At 39.4% G+C, this 6,629-nt stretch overlaps 1 pseudogene; it reads right to left on the minus strand.

The window, feature by feature from the left end:
• Positions 1 to 4,457: 4,457 nt before the first annotated feature.
• Positions 4,458 to 5,714, minus strand: LOC113197111 (phosphatidylinositol 5-phosphate 4-kinase type-2 beta pseudogene; annotated as a pseudogene).
• Positions 5,715 to 6,629: the final 915 nt, after the last annotated feature.

Genomic DNA, 6,629 nt, shown 5'->3' on the forward strand with positions numbered 1-6,629 from the left:
AGAGGCATCATCTCTGTCACAAGACAATTCAAGATCCATAATTCAGTCACTGCTCCCAGTAAATTTGCATAACACTTTTGATAGTAAGGCCTTTTTATAATATTATTTCTTTCTATCCAACATCATGAGAAGTTTGTTTCCCCATCTTCTATAATCTTCGTCTATTTCTTTCATCAGTTTTTTATTGTTTTAATTGTAGAGTTCTTTTACCTCCTTAGATTAATTCCCAAGTATTTTATGTTTCTTTATATCTTTGAAACTGGGCTAGTTTTTCTTATTTCTTTTTGACCTCAATCACTATAGGAATATAGGAAACCTTTTAACTTATGAATGTTGCTCATGACACATTGTTGCATCCATTCATCAGCTCTAAAAGTCTTCTGGTGGAGTTTGGGGGATCTTCTAGATATAGGAACATTGCATCATCAAAGAAACACTTTGACCTCTTTTTGTTCTATCTTTGTATGCATTTAATTTCCTTCTGTTGCCTAATTGCTCTGCATAGTTTCAAGAACTATGTTGAATGGGAGTAGTGTGAGTGGGCATCCTTGACTTCTTACTGTTTTCAAATGAAATATTTTCAGTTTTTCTCTGTTAAGAATGATGTCAGCTTTGGGTTTTTCCTATACAGCTTTTAATACTGAGGTAAGTCTCTTCCATCCCTAGCTCTCCAGAATTTTTGACATAAATGGGAGCTGTAATTTATCAAAGGCTTTTTCCTCTCTTAAGATCATATGATTCTGATTTTTAATTCTATTTATGTTTTTAATTATACTTATTGATTTGCCTATATTAAACCAATATTGTATACCTGGGATTAAATCCACTTGATTAAGGTGTATTACATTCTTGATATTTTTTTAACACAAAACTTTTTGAGTTCTATTTTTTCCTTGGGTTGCAGATTAAACTTAACATTCATATATTTTAAAACAGTACCAGGATCTCAAATTGTTTTGAGTAGACATTAGACAAGCAGAGAGTTGAAAATTCCTATTAAAAAAAGAAATGAACTTGCAGTGGGAAGTTGAAAAGTCCCACCTATGGTGGGGTGGTAGTTTATTTTGCTTCCCCAAAGGTGACTCCAAACTTCATATTTTTTTGTTTATAATAATCTGACATGATGTTGTGTTGTGTTGAGAATCATAGGGCCTTCCCTCTTGGCCCGTTGACTCCTACATCCTGACAAAATGGTTGTTAGTAAGTGCAAGTGTTCTAGAAGTTCCCTCCTCAGCTTTCTTCCTTGAATCTCAGCATGACCTTCTGAAGAAAAGCTCAGGCCTAAAGCACAAGGAAAAGAGAAGAGTGAAGCAGGGAAGGGGGAAGGGAGAAAGAGCTGCCTGTAGTGGAAACTTAAGAGTTCTACTGGGAACTCATGGATGAGGGGTCACTCATGGATGGCCACAGACCAGTGACCTGGGATAGATGAGGAGAACAGAGCACTGCTTCTGGAACTGTGTTCCTAGAACTTCTGGATTCCCTGCTGCCCTGTGACTCCCAAGTCACAGAGGAGAAGAGTTTACTGGGGGAATCAGAGACCCAGCTGTTATGGAAAAAAGAACATAAGAACAGGATTTCATCTAGGGGTCTGCCAGTGTGTTTTTTTAAGCATCCCTCATATCTTTCCAAGTCCCACCTCCCCCCACGCATGTATGCTGTTTTGGGCAGTGGTGACTAGGAGATAATTGCTCAGTTGTTACATTGAGAAGTGGAATGGGGACAGAGAAGCTGTGACTGAATGCTACCCAGAAGGTGGCAGAATGAGGAAATGGGAGAGGAAACCTGCCCTTATCTCACTGAGGCCTCACCACTCAGCCTAGTCCTTATTTCTATACCTTTGTTGCCAGGAGACTCAAAATTATTCTGGAATGCCATAAGATTGTTTAGCTTTTCTGGAGGAGAAAGGTTGGGTCTAGTCACTTCCTCTGGGATACCTCCTACTGCCCACAAAGGAAATGGCAGGTATTAGGAAAAAAAAGGAGCAGATGAATGGGGGAATTAGTTCATTTTCAGATAGAAACAGAAAGAACATCCTTATCATTATTAAAAGAAGAGAAAGAAAACTTGTAAAAAATATGATAAATAAGTTTTAAACATATGAATGCCAAAGGATTTAGAGGTCGAAACTCAAGGCTTTGAAGACAACACAAGGGATGACCTTTTAAAAAAATATATAAAATCCACCAAACCACAGCTCAAATGTTTTGACTCAATCAACAATACTGTCAGAAAAACAGAAAGCATTTGAAACAGAATGCTACTTCTTAAAATAAAAAATATACGGTGCTACTTCTTAAAATAAAAAATATATATGTATATATATATGTACATATATATATATATATATATAAACATACACACACATATATGTATATGATTTTTAAAAACATGAAAACTCAATGTTAAACAAGTTAGATACCTGGTAGTTTCTTTAATTGATAAGATTATGTGATACTTTTCATACACATTATGGCAACATAATCAGCAGACTCAAAGCAGAGAAGCCAACAGGCCTGAGGCTATGAAGGCTACTGGAAGACCACCTTCCAAGCTTTTGAGATGCTGGGCCTAACTGGCAACAAATCCAAAATTTCACCCTTGATTATGAGGAGGGGGTGATATCAAGTCCAAATATTATTCCTACATAATCTCTTTCCTATGTCAATATTGTTTTTTTTCCAAGAATCACGTGGTTCCAAGTATTTACTGAGTCACATCAGGGCCCTGCTATAATTGTTCAGAGCTAGTTATGCCTTTCCAGAAGGGAGCAGCCCAACTGAGGTCCAAGAATACTGTCTCCATTCCTTCCTGACCTGAATACTGTGACCAGGATACACACACCATTGGTTTCTTCTTCAGAAGGTAAACTTAGACAGTTTTGCGGGGAGCCACAGGAAACTACCTATTCATTTAAAATGATTCCAAATTTCACATCTTTGGGGTTATCTAGAAATTTTACCATTTTTCATCCCAACTCCCCAATTATTGGTGAAAGGGTGTAATAATGTAGGAATATACCATCTGCAACTCAGAACAATGGTGCCATTTTCCCTCCTGGTGGACCTGCTGCTCTGATGGCAACAGAATATGTGTGGCTCACTTCTGAGAGCCTGGGAGGCAAGCTCTGATGTTGGGTAGAAATCTTAAATGAAGCTACAGGATGCCACTCTTTGGAAGTAGTCCTGTGAGCCACAAGTTTAGAGAGAGGTAAAAAGGAAAAACAATTCCAATACTGGAACTGGATCAAATTCCACTCATGTTTCAAGTTGGCTTTCCTGAGTCACATCCTCAAGTGACTCAGAAGCAATCTCAGGCTTGGACATCACACTCCTTGTTGTAAGTACCTTGCTTGCTATAACCATCCTGATAAAAAGACATGAGTACAGGGAGCCAGACACGTACATGGTGAAATTGAGGCTTAAAGAATGGTCTGCAAAGGGCACCCATGTTCTTGGAACTCTGTCCTGGTTGACAAGCCATCCATGGGTTGAGGATGCCTGGAGGTCAGTAGGAAGGAAACATATGGCACTCACAAGAGCTTATTTTACATACATCAGTTTCTCTGGCCTTTCCAAGGGAAATAACCTTTTAAACACAAGGGTTCTGTTACATCCAAAGGTGTTTCCTAGTTCTTTTGAATCAAAGAAGCAGGCTTTACAGTGAGAATATCTCAATTTCAGAGGCCAAGCAAGCTTGGGACTTGGATGATGACCACAGGGTTCTCTGAGATCCAGCTGTCTAAGATCCCAGCAGCTCCCTTACCCATTACCATCCCATGAGGATGGACCTGTTGCCCTGGAGGTCTCCAACTCTGATCCAAGATGTCAGGTAACAACCTGCTTTGCTCCTTTGGGAGTACAGCACTGGAGGATATAAAGAGGAGCAAAAAAGTAACATTTTACTTGGATTCAAGGTAGAAAGGTAGAAAAAATTATGCATCATATTCTATAAAATTAAAAAAGTTAATCCAGATAAGATCAAATGCAGCAGGGCCAAAGTGTCTGACCTCTTCTCCTTGCTGATGTCAGAGCATCCTGCTCTAGCAGATCTTGATACTGGACCTTTCAGGTACCTCTTTAATTAAAGGAAACTGAGATGGGCAGTGATGGGAAAGGTGACCAAGATGAGCAATGAAATTTCAGTAACAAAGCCCAAATAAACCCACAAAGTCATCTCTAGCCCAAGGTATCTTATAAGGTTACAAGGTACCAAAGGGAACACCTTTGTAAACTGAGTCAAATGGGGGAAAAATCAAGGGTAAACAGAAGGCAAGGTTGTATCCTGTGAGCATGTGCAGACACAGCACATCCCCCTTTTCTCCAGCCAAAGTTGCTCTCATTGTCACAGACTGCAGTCTCAACACTGTCTGCTCCCATCTAGCCCTAATACATCCTCACCCTCCCCCAGTCCCTGATTCTCTACCCAGCTCTCTGTCTCTGGATGAAGGTAGAAGTAAACTATATCAAGATCTTGGACATGAATTCGTTGAAATGTTTGGACTACTACTTGGGGTTCACAGTCAAGATCTCAGCCCGTACCCCATGCTTCATTGTTTTGGTGGTGTGTGCAGCTTTCTTCTTAGGATCATAAGGCATGAAGATGTTGATGATGGCCATGAAATAGACCACCTTCTAGGGGGTACTTTCATGGCTTTTCATGGCATGGACATCAACAGAGGGGTTGAACTCCCTAGGACCAAAGAACAGGGGAAAGCTTAGGAGGTTACCAGGGCTGTCCGGCGGTATGCCATAGGAGCAAAACAGGTTACTGCCCACCCCATCATTCACACTTTCTTTGTCTTCTTCTTGTTCTTCCACCTCCATCTCCTCCTGTTTCTCCCAGTCCACCTCTTGGATGTCCACCAGCAGGTTGTAGTCAGTTGTCTTTATCTGAGCCAGGAACTCAATGTCCTACTTCAGTTTCTCCAGGAAGTTCTATTTACTCTCCTCTCCTACATGCAGCTTCTGTCCTTCATTGAGGAAGTCATTGTCTTTGAGTGTTGAAAGTACTTGGCCTTGCCTTTGTCACTTGTTTCTCTGGCAACAGAATCCTTGAGGTCATACTTGCCAAGTGCAGTGAGCTGATGGCTAAACACATTCCTTTGGACCACCATGTAAGTTTCCACTATGTCCACAGTCAGGCAGTACATGCCCAGGTACTGTGGCAAAAAAGGGTATCACCATGACACTCCACTATAAACTGGTGGTATTTCCTTAAGATATTGTGCATTTAAGCGGCATCCTCACTTGACAGCTTTGATGACAAAGCATTGGTCATAGGTGGTGAAGAAACATGTACCACACCTTTCCTGGCTCTCACTTTTAATGGGGGCACTGTGTATCACTGAGTTCTGGTAATCCTGATCATCAATTCCAATCTTCTCAAGGAGATTTTGGAACACCATCAAGGACTATTCCTTAAATTTAAAGCTGCTGGGGAAGTTCTCCTTATTGAAGATATGATTATCTACCATGATCTTGCTGTAGGCTTTGAAGTCATCTGGCATTAGCATAAGAGGGACAGGAACATTGCTCAGTTCATTGATCATGTTGTTCACCCCACATACACATATGAATGCTGAGGATTGGCTCACTGGCCAGGAATACCTTCACTTTCTGGCACAAGAAATGCTTCATCTTGTTCTTGGTCTTGGTTTTGCTGACTCTGAGCAGTGTCATGGCAACTTCGGTAGTGCTGGTGCAGTTATTTGACATGCCTAGGGCCTCAGCAGTGGCCAAAGTGGGCACCAGGAAGATAGCCCACAGGCCAGCTGCCTGAGGCCACTAAAGGATTGATCTCCATCCAGCCCCACTGCCTCACCAAGCCCTGGTTACACCAGTCACATTACCTCCACACCCTCTTGATGTGTTTTTGAGTGTGATTTGCTAATATTTTATTAAGGATTTCTACATTATGTTAATCAGGGATATCAGTCTTTAGTTTTCTTTCCTTGATGTGTCTTTGTCTGATTTTGGTATTGGGGTTATACTGGCTTCATACAATGTATTTGGGAGAGTTCTCTCCCTTACTATGCATCTTTCTTTTTAATTAATGTTAGCATGATATATATATATATATATATATATATATATATATATATGTTAATCTATACTTATTATGGATCTCTTAAAGTCAACATGTAGTTGGATCTCCTATTTTTATTCTGTCTGAAAATTTTTTCTTTTAATTGATTTATTTAGATCATTCACACTTAAATTTACTATTGATTTATTTGGATTGATACAAAAATGTTTTACCTATTGTTGTGTGAAACTTCTTTTTTCCTGACTATAATGATTTTTAATCAAGCATTTGATATGATTCAAATTTATGTCTTCTTTTAGTCTATTAATTATACTTCCCTTAAAGCATTTTAAATGTTGCCCTAGAGTTCATAATATATATCATTAATGAATCTATGTTCAACTTCCAATAATTTTTAGATTTCCTGTTTAGGGAAGACAACTGATAACCATGTGTTCATATTTGTTCTTTCCATCCTTTATATTTTTATCCATCAGAGAAGATTTCCTTGCCATGAAACGCTTACAGATATTTCTTTTACTTTTGAGTGACACTTTAACTTGATGTAGAACTTTAGTTTGTGCACTTTTATTTCTTTCAACACT

The sequence above is a fragment of the Urocitellus parryii genome, chromosome X (genome assembly GCF_045843805.1).
Source record: "Urocitellus parryii isolate mUroPar1 chromosome X, mUroPar1.hap1, whole genome shotgun sequence".
NCBI classification, from domain to species: Eukaryota; Metazoa; Chordata; class Mammalia; order Rodentia; family Sciuridae; genus Urocitellus; species Urocitellus parryii.